Consider the following 17,952-nt stretch of genomic DNA (forward strand, 5'->3'; position numbering starts at 1 on the left):
ACTTTTGGTAAGTTTTGCTGACCAACTGCACTTATTTTTGACTGAGACAGGGAGTAAACACAGAAAAATATGTCTTGGAGACTAATATTTGGTTGGATGACTCCTCCATTCCGGATTCTAGGGAGGTATGGGGCATTTTAGGTAATCACAATCTGAAACCTCTGACAGTGTCCCCAGTCTCACAATCATAAGCACTGCTTTGACATGCAATATCAATCTGATCAGCACCATGCCTGTCTCTTGGTCAGATAATTCTGCGAGGATGTTTACGATCAGTCACCTCGTGAGGGGGGCTACAGTTTCCAATGACATCTCCCTCCTTCAATCACATAGGGTCAGAGACGTGGATAAAATATACAGGATAGAGATAGAAAGCGCATTGGGTACTTTAAACTCCTCTTTCCGTTGCAATGAACATTTTTGTAAGGGAGTAGAAGACATGAACAGTATTTTTTTTTATTGTGATGCAGCCAAAAAGAAATTGACTTTTTACACAAAATTTACAATTAAGACAGAAAAATGTCTTGAATCAAACAAGTTAACAAAATGAACAGCAAAAGAATATTAATATCATGATTCAGTACATTAAAATGATTCATTTAAAAGGATTAAGATCAATCTAGATATTTCACATTTCAATCTTTAGGAGTTCTTAGAAGTAACGTCCCCGTCAACTAGATTTAAGGCTTTCAGAATCTTTACAACTTCTACAGTCAAAAACACTTTGTTTCCAGAGACCATTCTTTCCCATAACATACCAGAATCCAAACATTCAACTTTGTGAACAAATGTATGCAATCTACCCCACCTCAATTCCCTTGTCCCTGGACATACCGATAACAGATGTTTGGTTGAGTGTTTTGTATTCATCTCACACTCCTTGCAAGTGTCGCTAGGATAAGCAGCACCATCTCTGATGTGTAAGATTTCCAGCGAAGGTAGAATATTTAGTTTGAGTCTAAGAACAGTCGCTCTAATCCTCGGGTCAGGTAAATTTCTTAGATAGGTGGGTGGCGATCTGGGTTGATCACAAATTGACAAATACGGGGAAAGTGTGGCTGCTCTCACTTTGTCTATCGTTCGAATCCAGTCCCATCTCTACATACATTTTTCGGATTTTAGGGGATTTTGGATCAGAGTATCTAGGTCCTAGTCTGCTTTAGCGAGAATTTCGATACATCTAGATTTAAGGATTTTAAAAATGTATCATCACCCTTCATTAGCTGGAAAGAAACATCTACATATAGGGAGTCCAATGGTGGTTCTACAATTAATCTATAGAGCAAGACCCATCTCCATAACATCCAGGATAAGAGAGAAGTTAACCCCAACTCATACCGGATAAAAGCCATAGGGACCGAGTTTGGAAGATTCAAAATTCTTTTCCATAGTTTGGCCTCAATAGTTTCCCAGTTAATTCCAAAACTTTGAATATTGCACTCATGGCTAAATAACAGAGTCGGTACCACTTTTCCAATATAGTACTTTATAATGGGAAGGGTGGAAAATTTACAGAATTTGATGTGGATCTTAATAATTTGCGATCGTAATTTTACTATCTCTGTGTTGAGATTGTTAGTTAACTCTATTTTAGATGGACATGCACTAATCTTAGAGCCCAAATACGTAATTTCATTTACTAAAATAATAGCTTGACTGTCAATTGCCCAATAAAGTATTCCGTCTTTACCTGTGGATGTTTCAATGCCATTATTCTGGCTTTTTCTGAGCTTATTTTGAGACCATTACGTTTTGCATATTCACCCAGAGCATTGGCCAGCATTTGCAGGCCAATGTGTGTGTAATCAAGAATAACAATATTGTCGGCATAATCTAGCCAGTATATCCTAGTCTCTCCAATCTTGGGACTTGCCAGTAACAATGTTAGTAACCACCTGTACAGATCAGACAAGTATAAATTAAATAGAAAAGGGGCCAGCAGACAACCTTGACGAACACCTCTCTGTATATTAACTACTTGTGATTGATTCCCAGCTCTGGAGAGTCTAACACGAAGAGTTGTATTATAATGAAGTTCTATCAGGATTGCCAAAAGGTTTTCCGGAACTCCCCAGCTCTTCAATCTACCCCGTAGACGATCTCTGTTTATTGTGTCAAAGGCCTGGGATAAATACACCCAGGCCCAGAACAAAGGGCCTCCCCCTTGGCAGTACTCCTGAACTTAAACCGCAAAGGACCAGATTATTGACTGAGATGGAAAGGCCTCTCCGAAATCCTGTTTGGAATTTTCTGATAATTCGGTTGGCTTTGGCCCAATCTTCTAGATCTTCAAGTACCCAACCCGCAAAGACTTTGTCGGTGTCCAATAAGGATATTGGACGGTAATTTGCAGCTGCCTAACGATCACCGTGCTTATAGATGGGAATGATCACGGAGCTTTGCCACGAGTCTGGGATTCTTCCTGTTTTTATTACTTCATCAAATAATGCCTTTAACACCCTGGCACATAATCCGGAGTTAGATTTTAAAATTGCGGTTGAGAGTCCATTCGGGCCGGCTGCCCGGGAAACAGATGATTTAATTATCAGTCTCCGAATCTCTTCCAAGGAGTAATTGAGGGCCCAGTCAGTGGACAATAGTCTTAGGATCTAGGGGGGCCTCAGATTTTGCAAAAATGGTCAACCCATGACTGTTTCTGTATGATCGAGTCCTGATCCTGAGCTGTTTTCTTATATATCAAGGACACTTGTTATTATTATTATTGAATTATTATTATTGAATTATTAGGGGAAATCGTATTAGCATATCTTCCCCATCTTTCTGTAGCCTCAAAGATCTTTGAGACCTCATCCAATTCCTAAACGCATTGTTAATTATCCTGGTCTCTTGAGAGCGCTGAGGTTTACTTATCTTGGGCTTTTTTAATGCATAGAGCTTTCTCCTTTCCCTCTTCTGTTCCAGAATTTGAATAGCAAAACAATGCATATGAAGTTGTTTATTTTTTAAGGATCGTAGGTCCGGTGTATCAAGTTTCCATAGAAGCTCCACAAAATGGCCTGGGTCAGAATGGTAGGAATGTTCTTGGTCAGTCCATTCATTAGTGGTTCTCTCTAGATTGTTGTTTAGAGTTTGTCCCCATCTTCCAAATCTCACCAGCCTATTTGCCACAGCAATAGATAGCAAACTCTGTGTCAGGCTTGAGCTTCTAAAGTTCCAAGAAATCTTGAATGTTGCAGTCAACATAGCATGATCACTTAAGTTTTCCTCTATTATTCTGAATTGCATGCAACTTTCAAACAAATTCCGAGTAACAAAGACATAATCAATGATAGAATGTGAGGAGCCTCTTTTCCACGTTGATGCTGCCAGAATATCTCCACGTGAGTTGCCATTTAGGGCCATCATTTCCTAATCATTCATGAATTGACACCACATTTTACCGTCTGCTATCTTTCGCTTTCCTTGGGCAGTCTGCAGTGGACCCTCTCCCACACAGTGAGCATTAAAGTCCCCCATAACTATTATGTCTTCCCTCAGATATTGTGTTGTGCATGTAATGAATAAATCCCACAATCTCTGCATAAAAGCAATTATTGGAAAATGGACTGGGTTCCAGTAAATGTTTACCAATAACCAAACTTTCTCCCCACATTCTCCCTCCGTACAGCTCTGAGAACTTCTCTTGGGAGTAGACCTGAACCCCCAAAAACCTCATTTCAGCACATCATAGACAGACTCCCAGTGGCACGACCGACCTCCCCCGCTCTTGCCAGTTGATGATAGGATGAGAAAGCATCTATATCAAACGATCTTGTCAGCCAAGTTTCCTGCAAAAAAAATCAAATCAAAAGACTCAAATATATGGGATCTCATAGCCTTATTACAGATTGAGTGACAACCCTTTGAATTCCATGAAAGAGTTCTAATCGTGGAGTTGGTTAGAGGTGCTGTCCACCACACCTGTTAAAGATGGCGTCTCTTGGGCGCTGAGTACCTGGGCTTCCGGTAGTTGTTCTTGGTGAGGTCGCCAGGCTGTCCGACAGGTGATTGAAGAATATGAAACGCGAGAAACCAGCACACCCCTTCCCCTAGAGTCAACAGGGTTAGAGGTGGGCCAGCTCCCAACGCCACAAAAGTGCACCTTCCTGGTTCTTGCAGTGTTGGAGCAGTGTAGGAAGCTAGAATTGCGGACGGAATGCTGTGGTGTTTCCAGAGGATGCAAAAAGACTGGAGGAGGCAGGCAGGTCTTGGAAGGCAAGGTAGAAGAGCAAGACCGTAGCGGGCACAACAGTAGAACAAGGCTGGAGAAGGCTGGAGCAGGCAAGGACTGAAGGGCAGGCTGGAGCAGGTGAGGACTGAAGGGCAGGCTGGAGCAGGCAAGGACTGAAGGGCAGGCTGGAGCAGGCAAGGACTGAAGGGCAGGCTGGAGCAGGCGAGGACAGGAGAGCAAGCTGGAGCTGGCAAGGACTGGAGCTGAAGCAACGAGGCTTCAGGAGCGAAGACACGATCCGTGAAACAAACCGCATTGAGACGCGGTGAGTTTCAGGATCATGCGCCTTAAATAAGACCGGCAGCACTCGGGAGGCTTGGAACGCAAGCCGTGTTATCCCCGAGTGCTGCCGCGTCCGAAACGAGGCTTGGGAAGCAAGCTTGTGGCTTCCCAAGCGCCTCGAGGACTGCGCATGCGCGAAGACCAAGACGCGGACTTCCGCGCATGCGCAGGCCCCGGGACACAGAAACCCCGGAAGCGCTGGGTGTCGCGGACAACCGCGGACCCCCCAACCGGTATCGGGGATAACAGCGCCAGGATGGGGCGCGTCGGAACCCATAACCGCGCCCCCTCCGACAGGTAAGTGAGGTGGAGGTGGTGACAACACCCAGTTTATGCAAGATCTGGGAGACTTCTGGGACCATCTCCAATACCGTTGATGGTGAATTTGAGGCTTTAGTCGTTTTATTGGATTGAGGGCATTGATCTGTGTTTCTCTGAGAAGTTAAAGTTGGAACATATCCGTCTGGCCGGACATCTGAAATCGAGAACCCTCTCAGAGTCCACTCCAAAGTCGCTCCCAGGATGGAGGTCCATCCTAGCCTAGATTTCAATGCAAGTTCTGCAATGTCAATATTGGGCAAGCATGGAAATCCAACTAGGTCAATGTTTGCCGCTGTGATGTATTTTAAACTTGGGATAGCATTAATCTCCGCCAGGATCGCTGATCGATTCAGCAGAGCTTTTCCCTTGTTGTTAGACGTAGAGCGGGATAAATATAAAGTCAGACCCTGTGGTGCCATCTCACGTTTTTCCATTTTCTGATCCCCTTACGGCTCCATATTTCTACTCCATGCAATCCCCCGCTATTCACCTTTCTTCTCTCTCTGAACTATCCCTGCAAATAGAGGTTTTTCGTGCTGGGATTTAGATTTCATGTGGTTAGATTCTATGTCCACAGGTTGATGTGGCGCCACTCCCTCTGAATTAACCAAATCAGTTTGGACTCCCGTTGCAGCATGCATTGTCTTGTCATTACATGCCCCTCTTGGTTTGGTTTTTAGAAAGATTGGAGCAATCTTTACAGCAGGCTTGACCTTTATCAAAATGAGAGCTATTCTTAGGGGAGGTTTAATCGGATCCGTTTGAACCCCCACTGTAAGCTTTCTTACTTCTTGCTCATTTTTAGAGGAGTTAAGGGCAGGGGAAATCAACTGAGCTTCTTTTAGAGGTGTCTTACGTTCCTTCCTCCCTTCAGACCTTAAAATCTTCTTTTTATTTTTGCTTTTATTTTTCTCTGAAGAGTCAACTTGTCATTTGAGGTTACGAATAAGTCGATTAGTGGCTCCTGATTGGTTCTTTTTCTTATTCACTATAGGGCCATCTTTTTCGAGAACATTGGTTGTTATTTCTGGCTCTATAACTTCACCGGTTGGTTGGAGTCGTTTTCTTTTAGACTTTCCATTGCTTTTCTTTGATCTTTTTTAGGAACAAGCTTTTGATATATCTATGGTCGAGACCTCTTTCTCCAAGGGCTGTTCAACCTGGGACCGGGCAGCCTCTTCATTCTCGACCAGTTGGGCTAGCCATTTAAATTTGTCCATAGTTGAAATTGAGAGTGGAGTGTCATCCATTTCCTGATTTGCCGAGGTAGCCTCAGACTGCTTAGAGCATCTCCGGCATTGTCCTAGGAGTAAGTCACTATGGACTTTCAATAGATTCCGATTCAGATTTCCCATAGTTTCCCTCACATCCTCCCATTTAGAGGTTAATGCATACAGTTTTTGTCATTGGATTGTGGATTCCTTGCATAATTCAGAGAAAGTCTCTTTAATTGAATCGTTCACGGCAGATTTTAGTGCCACCAAGGAGATAACCATTTATTTCCAGGTCCTTCTTGATTTCCAACAGACATCCCGAATGTTGTTGGACCTCGGATTTAATGTTTACAAAGACCTTCACGAGGGAACCCAAAACACAATTGAGGGCTGTCATTGTTTATAAATGTTGTGCCCATTGCTGGGGGCTCTTTCCCCTCCTTTCGTCGTCCACAACATTCTGCTCTCTCCCAGAGGCTTTCTCCTGAAAGTCTTTTGCCACTCTAGACACCTCCAACAATGCTGAGATTGCATTCAATCCGAACGACAAATCTAGATTTGGGGGGATTGTCAGAATTCACCAGATCTTCCTCTGGCAGGTCAATCCATAATAAATAAATACATAAATAAATAAACATCCTGGACCGGGTTCTGTTGCAGGAACATCACTGGGGAGTGGGCCTTCTTCCCCATCACATCATTTCACTTGCACATGATCTAAAAAAATCATGCTGCCAAGAAAAATAGTTCAGGATTGTATTTTTGATCAATGTGGCTGTAAGAATGTAATCCTGATTTAGAGATAAGCAATGCTTCGAAGTCAAATTGTTGGGTGTAGATACCCCCAAACCTCTTTGGGCAGGAGTATATGCTAGGGCTAAGCCCGAGCCCGATGGTTGTTGGCCGTCGTTCGGGAAAAGACTTCACTTTCCAAAGAAGCCTCCCGTTTCCAATGGCGGTGATCTAAATATGGATCTATTTATTGGGAGCAAGTGTTTGCTTCGGCCGCCTGACTCTGTACGAGTATCGATTCCTGCATGAACAGTATTTACACAAGAGTGACAACACCTAAACCTTGGTTTTTCCTGAATCTCTCTCTCCCTTACGTAAGCAAGTTAGAGCCACAGAACAGACGTGGAGGAAATATAGAACGCCAAACCATGGTATCATGGTTAAAAAAGCACAGAAACAATATCAAAATGCAATTCTTAAAGCCAAACCTGACTTTCTGGTTAGAAAGATAGGCGGTCATGAAAAATCAACCCAGATAACCTTTCTCTATTAAGTCTAACTTTATCCAGCCGAAACACATATTTCCCTCCTTGGTACCCTCCTTAGCACAGGCTAATGCATTCAATGCTTTCTTCCATGAAAGAAATTCAACTAATTCAGGAATGAATTAGTGTCAACATACACCAGAATCCACATTCTGATACAGCTGGGAGGGAATTGTCCTTGGCTACCAAACTCGGAAAGCCTTCTGGAGTGTTGCCGGTTGAATTCTCAGTGGTATCTGAGGATGTTTTTCGGTCGCTATTGGAGAACTTGAAGCCCACAATGTGCTTTTTCCTTTACCAGCAATTGTGGCAATACTGTTGGCTCCTGAGATCGCACCATTTGTGACCCAATTTATAAATAAATCTCTGGCATGGGGCCCAGCAGCACTGGAACTGAAAAGATCTATTCTCACTCCCCTGCTAAAAAATCTAATCTGAACACTGAGACCCTCCAGAATTATCTCCCAATAGCCAGCCTTCAGTGGCCAAGCAAAGTGTTGGAGAAAATAGTTGCATCTCAATTGCAGCATTCTGTTGAGAAAGAGCACCTTCTGGAGACAATTCAATCTGGATTTCGGTCAAAGTGTAGCTGGGAGACTGCACTGTTGGATGTTTGGGATGATCTCATGGAAGTGGCTGATCACGGGGAACTATCCCTTCTGATTATGTTGGATCTCTCTGCAGCGTTTGATCTGTTGGACCACTTTATCAATCTCAATTGCCTCTGAGAGAATGGAAATATATCAGAATTGGCCATTAAATGGCTTCATTCATTTCTAATTGACCGGCAACAACAGGTGAAAATGGGAGGGTTAATTTCAGACCCCCTTCTGCAGAACTGCAGAGTCCCTCAGGGATCCTCATTATCCCCTCTTCTTTCTAACCTATATTTGCATCCTCTTATGGACATTATGAGGAGACATAAGGTGAATTTCCAATTCCTACATTGATGACACACAGGTGTTCATCAAAATTGGTAATGTGGACAAGTCCTTTTTAAGGGTCAAACAGTGCATGGATGAGACAGTGGCTGGTTGTCCACCAACTGGCTTCAACTTAACGCAAACAAAACGGAAGTAGCACTGTTTGGACCCAAACATCGCCTTGACCCCACGGGGCATCCCCACCCACCTTGCTTTCTGGGTACGGAACTGTTTGCTACTAAAGTGAGGAACCTCAGCTGTATCTAGCAGGCACACCCTGGCACGGTAGCCCAGATATGATGTGATAGGTTATTTATAACGCGCTTAATACCTAGATGCTTCTAAACGCGGAACCGGGTATCGAACCTGTAGGGCTAGTGTTGTATTACTTCCAAGATGAGCACGGAGCACTTGAGCTATCCTCCCGAGATGGGTTCCAAGGTACAGTCTGTGTTTTACACTCTGTGTCTTTTGCAACAGGCACTCCAGTTTGTCACTGTGGATGACCATGCAGTGTGGTAGGAGCCCTGGTGAACTCTCAACTTGATTACTGCAATGGCCTTCTTGCAGGTATTCCATCCAAGCAATACCAATGGCTGCAAAGAGCGCAAAATGCTGAATTAAGACTGGTATTCAGAGTAAGGAAGTCCTCCCCTATTTCAGGATTAAGGCGTTTCCTTCACTGACTCTGCATAAAAGACAGAATTTACTTTAAATAAAGTCCTTGTCTCATTTTTAAATATCTAAATGACCTTGCTCCTCCACGATGATCAAATAAAATCTGCAGATATTTACCCCTACATCGGCTGTACTCAGGGGATAAACTGCTGTTAGTAGTCCCATCGTCTGCATGTGTTTTCAGGGGCGACCGAAGATTTGAAGTGTATGGCCCCAATTGTGGAACAGGTTGCTAGTAGCAATCAAGGCTTTCAAATCGTTCATGCCCTTTCGCAAAGCCTTAAAGAACCCACCTGTTGAAATGACCGACTGGGGGTCACACTACTTTAAATTGACCTTCTGGGCACACTTGCCGTTGCTCAGTCTGCTAATCCTGGTCACCTTAAGCGATCTACTGTTTTCATCAGCGCCTAAATAGGATTTAGTTCATCCAGTGCGCGTTACAAATAATTCAAAATCAAATCCAAGAGGTCCAAATAATTTCTTCCTGATTTTCCTGAAGATCCAAAAGTAAATCAAAGAAGTGGAAGACCCCTTCCTTATAAAGGAAAAGTCCACCCAGGATTTGACAAAAGCTTGCCTGACTTAAGGGGTCCAAGCCCTGTACAGGTAACACAGAAAGTGTGCCTTCTGGCAACATACCCAGAGTGCTTTCCTGTGCAGAAGTGTAAGAGACCAGAAGGAAAGAGAAGCATGCAGAATATCAAGATGGAGGAATCCTTCCTCCATTCTGTTCTGCTCCATCTTGGATGTCTAAATCCACCCCTTCCCAAGCGTGTAACCTCAAATGCTCTTTGGTATGCAACACCCTGAAGTGAAGCTAGTACTTTTGATTAAGGTGTGCCCTTTGAAACTCATTCCCAGGAATCCCCTGCTGAGTGTTTGCTGGGCTGAGGAGAGGTGTTACCAGACCTCACAAAGGATCAAAAAAAGGCACAGACTTCCTGCTCCTTGTCCTGCTGAATGAGCAGAGGAGGCAGTTTGACTGAAATACACACATACCCTCTACAGGTGGTGTAGGTGACAGTGTTGATATGTGTATGCTACAAATAAGATGAGGCTTTAATGATTATGTGACCCATAAAACACCATACCAATCCTAGACATCGCTTAGATTTCAATATTCTCGTGCCACTAGGCGATAGTTTGAAATAATTATTATGGTTTGGGATCACATGAGCAGATTTAAATGCAACCTGTCTGCAGTTCAGGAGACTGACGTAGCAGGGCACAGGTGTCACTGTGCTTTTGGCATAGAGTTTTCTGAAAGGGGGTCCGATTAGCAGACCACCCTTTCTGAGATATTAAATAGAATTACCTGAATCATTTTACTAACATTTTTTAAAAAGCATAGAACAAACTGTGGACAAGCCCAAGTGGCCGCTTTGCTAATTACTTCTCAAAGGACAGGTCTATCGAAAGCCAAAGCCATTGCCTTTACACTGACCACGTGGGCATCTAAACCCTTCGGGAGACCTTACCTTGGAGTCTGAAAGATACAGAAATGCTGTCATTGACCCACCAAGCGAAAGGAAGTCTTCTTGCCCAGCTGAGAACAATTAAAATGTCACAAAGATTGTCATGCTTTCTATAAGGTTTTATCTTGTCAATATAAACATCCAAGGCATATAACGTCAGCTCAGCCTCTGATTGAGAGGTCACAAAAAACATGGGCAGGACCACTTCCTGGTTTATATAAACGGAAGACTCTACGAAGGTGAGATGGTTATGTATGACCACCTTGTTCTCCCTGAGGGAGACTTTATAAGGCTAAGAGATAGATCAGAGAAGCACCTCACTGATGTGGCTTGCTGACTTTTACCATCACCAGGAAAGTTGTCTAACAAGAGACCAGGATCCAAGGGAGCCATGAACTGAAAACGCTTACTGGGCAGAGAGTGCAAGTACCATATTCAGAACCCAAATTCAAAGCAATGTTTGCACTGCTGGAAATAGCCTAGTCAGCCCATCAGAATATCTCCTGATCATAAGCTTTGCAGTAGAAAAATAAATTACTATATTCTCCAATTGCAGCCAGACATGCACGACAGGAATCGATCTGAAGACCTGATTCTGTCAAATAAGCAATGAAGGATTGGCTTGGTCAATTTCGTATCCAGTGGCACTCCTATATTGGACCTTAGTAGACACCTTTCTGGCAACCTAAATTACTCATGTTTTCTTGGATGAGGGGCCCTTGTGCCCCTGGGTCAGCTCCACAGGAACCAGACCACCAAGAAAAGTGATAAAAAGGTGGGGTGCAGAACTCCCCACAGCCACCTGTCTAGGAGAGAATCTGAGGAAATACTGGGACAAAGTCAGGCCTTGATTAACAGCACTGAGATCCGAAAAACGGAACCAGTGAGGAGTCAACAGGATCAAGATGGCCCTGCAGGAACACTTGCAGTTGATCATCTTATTGATTAAAGGAAATGGGGGGAGGCATATTCTTTGATGCCCGACCAAGAGATATGCAGGGCTTCCCTGAGAGAGCAAGGACCGACACCTCCCCTGGTTACAAAGTTCTCATGCTTGTTGTGGCTGAGGGATGTAAAAAGATTCACCTGTGGTATCTACATGGAGGGAACTTCGGAGCAATAACCTCTAGTGAAGCTCCCCACGTGTGGCTCGCCCATTCTAGTTTGCTCAGTCTGTCCATCTCTACACTGTCCTGACCCACTTGGTGCACTGCTGTCAGATAGGTTGTGGCCAGCGCCCACTCCCAAATCTCAGCAGCCAAAGCACACGAGTGGGAGGAGACTTGGAGCCTCCCAGTTTCCTGATGTAAAACATGCAGGTGATTTTGTCCGTTGAATAAATGCTGCTTTCCATGAAAAGGAGGGCAGGCAAGCCTTCAGTGCCAAAGCAAATTGCCTGCAACTCCAGAATGTTTAGGTAGTATGGTTGCTCTAACTCAGACCATAGGTCTTCGACAGAGAGATCCTGAAGGGTTGCTCTCCAGTTCAAGAGACATGAATCCATTCTAACAACAACCTTATGCAAGTGCTCTGCAAACAGAGAGCCCCTCAGAAGATTGTCCTTAGACGACCACCATGATAGATCAGCCTGAAGAGAGGTAGGGATGCTGACCTTGGATGATTGGGAATCTTGTATCTAGTTGCATGAGGCTGCTATTAGATGAGGCAGCGCACACCTCATTCTGAACCTGACGAAGAGAACTGGTAACACACAGCAAGCCATGAGGCACAGAACCCTTAAACCACCATGCCAGTGTCTGATTCCTGAGGAGGAAATACCAGACTGCTTCTACAGGTCTGCAATTCTCCTGAATGAGGAACACCATCGCCTGATGTGAATCCCATCAAAAGCAAATGAAGTGAATGGATTGACTGTGTGTGAGGTTGCGCTCCGGTTGGCAATCGTATCCAATCTGGTAATAGAATTCTATGTCAAGACCGGAGGCTCACATTATGCTTCGCTTTATTATAACATATGAAAGAAGCTCAGCAGCAAGTATTTTTGTGCACCTGGCTGTGAGCACATAGTATGCATAATGAAGGTGCAGTCAAATATCAACAAAAAACATCAAAGTACCAAGGTTCCGTTTATAACAGTCTCTGAAGGAAGAAAAACTCAATTTCCCATGAGACACTCCATAGTTCACCCAAGGTCACCAACATGTGACACTAGTCCACCAATAGAGACACATATGTCCTCATAAACAGTCCTGAACATGATGCAACTTCCTCTCGTTTTGCTGCTCACAGCAAGAGATAAGCACATTTATGTTCTAGACTGTATTTACAACGTAATTTACTTTGCATATTTCTGCTTAGGTATATTTAACTTGAATGCTTTTTATAGCTAAATAACTTGCTGTTTGACGCGATCTTCGCGTTACCTTTCATGCATTGGGGCACTTTTTTCTCATGGGGTATGCCTTTTGCATCCCCTTCAGCCTGTGGAAACGTCTCCGACGCCAGCTGTTTCCTGCCGGCATCGGACCCGCGCGTTTCATTCCGCTTGCTTCCACAGCCCGGCGCGAGTCTCCGAAGGCTTGGGGAAGCAGCCTTGTCTTCATTTCTGTCTAAGAAAGGTGCTATACATCTTTGCAATTATGGCAGCGCAGTACTCCCCTCAGACAGTCCAGGATTGGTCTGAGTATGAGAAGGATGATTACCAGATAGATGAAGTGGCTATGGCTAACAGCCTAAAAAAGGTACTGAGATCCTCTGTGGAGACCAGTATCAAAAAGGCTGTATCAGAGATACTCCTACCAATCCAGCAGCGGCTGGACAGCATGGAGGAGCACCTACAAGAGAAAGCACCTTTCAGATGGGGGATGTACTCCGGCTCGTTTGAGTAAGAACTCTTCGACCCCCCCGAGCGAGCCTGAACCTGCCACTGCTGCCGTCTCGGACGCCTTCTCCAGGCTGAAAAGGGCCTTTATGAACAGGAAGGAACCCCCTTTCGTCGATGCGTCGATGGACCCTCTTACCCAAAGGAAGACAACAGGGGGATAAGCCCAGAGGGATACCGACAGGGCACTGAAGACAAACAAGTCAAAGGAGTATATGATATTGATGATCAGTTTCCCATTTACTCAGATGAGGAGGTTCAGACCATAGGGTCATGACCCTCAACTTCAGGGATTGCGGCAGCCCCCATCCCTAAGATGTCAGCCGGTGAACAGTCTCCTTCTAGAGGGATGTTCGCGCTGGAAGATCTAGTACATCCCAGATCTACCGACTGGGAACCATCGACCAGAACAACGGAGTATATCAAAACCAGGCTGCGCAAGCCTCTGGATAAAGAGGTTAGAGCCAGACTCAAAGCAGAATGCCCTCAACCTGAGATTCCAGGGAAGGTAGCCTTAACTCCGGAGCTAGATTCCAAAATGATCACCTTCCTGGGCAAGAGCATGAAAGATCCAAGAAACAGCATTCACCGGGCCTGGAGATCCTGCCAGGACAGAGTCCTGGATGTCACTGGTCCCCTGGCAAAAATAATGGACCTAGCTGAAGCTGCCATCGACACAGGCGTCCCCATTGACCTGGTAATTCTCTCAGGCTGAGCCCAAATAGCAATTTGTCTGCTGGGAAATGTCAGCTGCAAGCGCCGGATAGGCATCCTATTCAAAATTGAGAATAAGCTGAGTGAGCTAGCGGACACCGAGTCAGGTGCACAGCCCAAGGTCTGCTCTTCGGCGATACCTTCATGAAGGAGATGTCAAAATTTGGCTGTACTTTTACCGCCTTGGATAAGGCTCAAGCTTCCATCAAAAGAGTTTTTTCTTCAAAAATGTTCTCCAGGGCCGGACGAGGTAGAGGTCGCTCTTTCGGCCGTTACTCCTTCGATAGAAGACCTCAACAGTCTAGGGACCAACACAATGCCTGGCAAGACTGCTCGGACACCTTCTTTCCTTCAAGGGTGCGAGGAAGGGGTCTCGGTTGGAGAAGAGCCGCCAGATATCCAGCCTAGCAACAATCCACAGGTCAGTACATTTATAACAGCGCTGCAAGTGCCCACAGGAGGGAGACTAGCTCTCTTTGCGCGTGCATGGGACTTCTCATCAGGAGGTGCTTGGGTCAGGGACGCAGCTCGCGGTTTGCGCCTGGAATTCTTCGCGCAACCCTTTCAGGCTTGTCGCCCCACCCCAATAGCAATGTCCATAGCAGACGAGGTAGCACTAGACAGCGTAATACAAAGCTTATACCTGAAACAGGCAATTCACCCCTGCTCAAGCCAGAGCGCCTTCTACAGTACAGTTCTATTTTTAGTACGCAGGAAACAAAGTATGCCAAGTGATAAATGTAAGGGCTCTACCGTCATTTCAAGATGGAAGGCAGCCACATGCTAAGGGACATCTTGAGCCCAAACGACTGGCTTATGGGTTTAGATCTGATGGACGCTTACCTCGTGGTGCCCATACATCAGGCCCATGTAAGTTATCTGAGGTTTTCAAGGAAAACTCGAGATTGGGTGTTCACAAGTTTACCGTTCAGCTCTCTTCAGCACCTTGGGCTTTTACCAAGCTTCTGAGGCCCGTAGTGGCTCTTTTGAGAGAGCAAGGTGTCAGGCTAATAATTACCTGGACGACATTATTTTCATGGCTCAATCTCAAGCATTAGTGGAAGAGCAGACCAGGCTAGCCATAGACCTGTTACACAGTCTAGGTTTTCTTATAAACTGGGAAAAATCGATCCTTTGTCCATCCAGAAACAGAGTTTCTGGGATTTGTGGTGGACACCCAGGTTTCTCAACTCCGTCTCCCGGCGGACAAGATACATTCCACCCGACGGGAGATTCACAGACTTCTGCAAAGGAACTTCATATCTCTTGGAGAACTAGTGAGAGTAATAGGTCTCCTATCCTCTTCCATCCAAGCAATATTTCCTGGTCCTCTTCACTACCGAGAACTGCAGAGGCTAAAAGGTCAACATTTAAAGCGCAGTCTCTCTTACTCCCAGCGTCTGACGCTCTCGCCGCAGGCGAGAACGGAACTCAATTGGTGGCTCACTCACATGGAAGCCTGGAATGGTAGAGTCATCTTCGGATCCACCCCAGATATCGTAATCGAATCGGATGCCAGCCGCTCCGGTTGGGGAGCGAGATGCGGTCCAATAGCCACAGGGGGAACCTGGTCCCCCCAGGAAATACAAATGCATATAAACTGCCTAGAGCTCCTCGCAGGCTCTTTCGCAGTGCGCTCCTTTGCCAGAGACAGAGCAAGCTGTTGTATCTTGCTAAAAATGGACAACATTTCTGCAGTAAGATACATCAATCATCTCAGTGGCACAAAATCCCAGCCTCTGGCGGAGTTAGCCAAAAGAGTTTTGGCATTTCTGTCTAGAGCACCAGCTCTCCGTCACGCCATAGTATCTTCCGGGTCTCACAAACGTGGTGGCACACTGGCACTCCCGCCACTCGATCAATTACAGCGACCAGAGGCTCAACAGAGATATCTTTCTTCGCCTCCAACAAGTTTGGGGCTCCATGTCCAAGGATCTCTTTGCCTCCCGCCTCAACACACAATTACCAGTGTTTTACAGCTGGAGGACCGATCCAGCAGCGACTGCGACAAATGCGTTCCTGCAGCGCTGGACCAGGGGGATCCACTATGCCTTCCCTCCCTTTAACATGATAGCGAGGACCTTGGCGACGGCCCGTTAGGAGCAAACAGAGTTGGTCCTCATAGCTCCGGTCTGGACCTCTCAGACCTGGTATCCAGTTCTTCTGGAACTTTCCACGGCTTCTCAATCCTTCTACCCCACTTTCCGGATCTCCTGCTGCATCTGTCAGGTCAGCATCATCCCCTTCACCTCAGCGGGTCACTGATACTAGCAGCCTGGAGGATTTCAGGTCAAGGTGGAGAGTCCCAGGTATGTCACTCAAGGCAGTCAGCCTCATCGAGGAGAGCTGGGCCCCTGCTACCCTCAGACGGTACTCCAACTCTTGTAGAACCTGGAGGACCTGATGCCAAGATTAAGGGTTTCATCCAGTTTCAGCACCTATAGAGGAGATCTTCAAATTTCTAGCATCATTAGTTGAGAGGGGTCTCGCCTACAGGACGGTCAACGCTTACTGCAATGCAATTTCCGCCGGCCACAACCTCATTCAGGGGTTCCTAGCGGGCGAGCATCGCCTCGTTTGCAGATTACTGAAAGGCGTTAGGCTTACGGTGCCGCCTCCATCCTGCTATAACAAGCTGTGAGACGTCAATAAAGTTCTCAATCTTTTTCTTTCATGGCCACCTAATGAGGAGTGATCACGTACCGCTCTCTTCGGCAAGCTGACTACGCTGCTCTGCTTGGTCTCCTGCAGGAGGGTTTCGGACGTCAGAGCTCTCGACCTAGAAGGCAGGACTTTTTCTCCTGACGGTATAGTGTTTCACATACACAGGAGACTAAATGCAACTCGAGGGTGATATCTTACCCCGCCTTCAGAGAGCAGCCCAAGCTTTGCCTGGTCAGATGTTTGAAAGTCTACGAAGAGGCTACACTTCCTCTTAGAAGCTCCCAAAATGGGCAACTATTAATAGCCTTGCGTAAGCCTCACAAAGTAGTTTCCGCCCCAACATTGGCATGCTGGGTGCGTTGGACTTTGACACAAGCAGGCATAGATACTACCCACTTTCGGCGCTCTCTCCGTGAGAGGGGCCATGGCTTCAAAAGCCTTTCGGATCGGAGTCCGTTTAGAGGACATCATGAGGAGGGCCGATTGGGCAGGTGAGTCGATTTTTAAGCAATTTTACCTGAAACCGGTAGAACAGCCTGCTTCGATTGTGGCAAGTAAGCTTTAAACAAGCACAATGTGGGCCTCCGGTCTTGACATAGAATAAAGATTTTCCATAATAACTTACTAGAAAGTCTTAATTCTATTAAAGACACAGAGGCAAGCATTACCCCACCCGGTGAGAGAAATAACGGTGCACGCCACACTTGAGATCGATTATCGTTTGAATTGCGGGGGGATAGTTGACATTTATTTTTATGTTATGCCTAATGTTTACATAAGACACCTATTTTCTCTCCTACCCCCGCTAGGGGAACTAGGGTTTTCATACACATGAAGTAATTCTGATTATTTGTTTTTTCCATGACAGCGCCTACAGACAAGCCCGTCTGATCTCCGGCTCGACTCCGATTCTCCTTACACAAGACAGATTCTGGCACAGTTTTGCTCTACTGGTTTACAAGCAGCCAAGTTCGCAGCCTCGAAAGAGGACGTTTCATCACATTCAGGACTGTTTATGAGGACATCTGTGTGTCTATTGGTGGACTAGTGTCACATGTTGGTGATCTATGGAGTGTCTCATGGGAAATTGAGTTTTTCTTCCTTCATATTGATATTTTACTGCACCTTCATTATGCATACTATGTGCTCGCAGCCAGGTGCACAATAATTCTTGCTGCTGAGCTTCTTTCATATGTTATAATAAAGAAAGAGAAACATAATGCTAATAGAATTAAGACTTTCTAGTAAGTTATTATGGAAAATCTTTATTCTCCCACCACAATGAAACCAACACATATTTGCTGGAACTCTGCAGCAGAGTCAACAAG

At 45.4% G+C, this 17,952-nt stretch overlaps 1 protein-coding gene across 1 annotated transcript in view; it reads right to left on the bottom strand.

Annotated features, from left to right (window-relative positions):
- Window positions 1–17,952, bottom strand: part of GEN1 (GEN1 Holliday junction 5' flap endonuclease) — a 742,451-nt gene that overhangs the window by 112,817 nt on the left and 611,682 nt on the right. The window lies entirely within an intron of this gene.

Source organism: Ambystoma mexicanum, chromosome 4p, assembly GCF_040938575.1.
Source record: "Ambystoma mexicanum isolate Mex_15411 chromosome 4p, UKY_AmexF1_1, whole genome shotgun sequence".
In the NCBI taxonomy this organism is placed as follows: Eukaryota; Metazoa; Chordata; class Amphibia; order Caudata; family Ambystomatidae; genus Ambystoma; species Ambystoma mexicanum.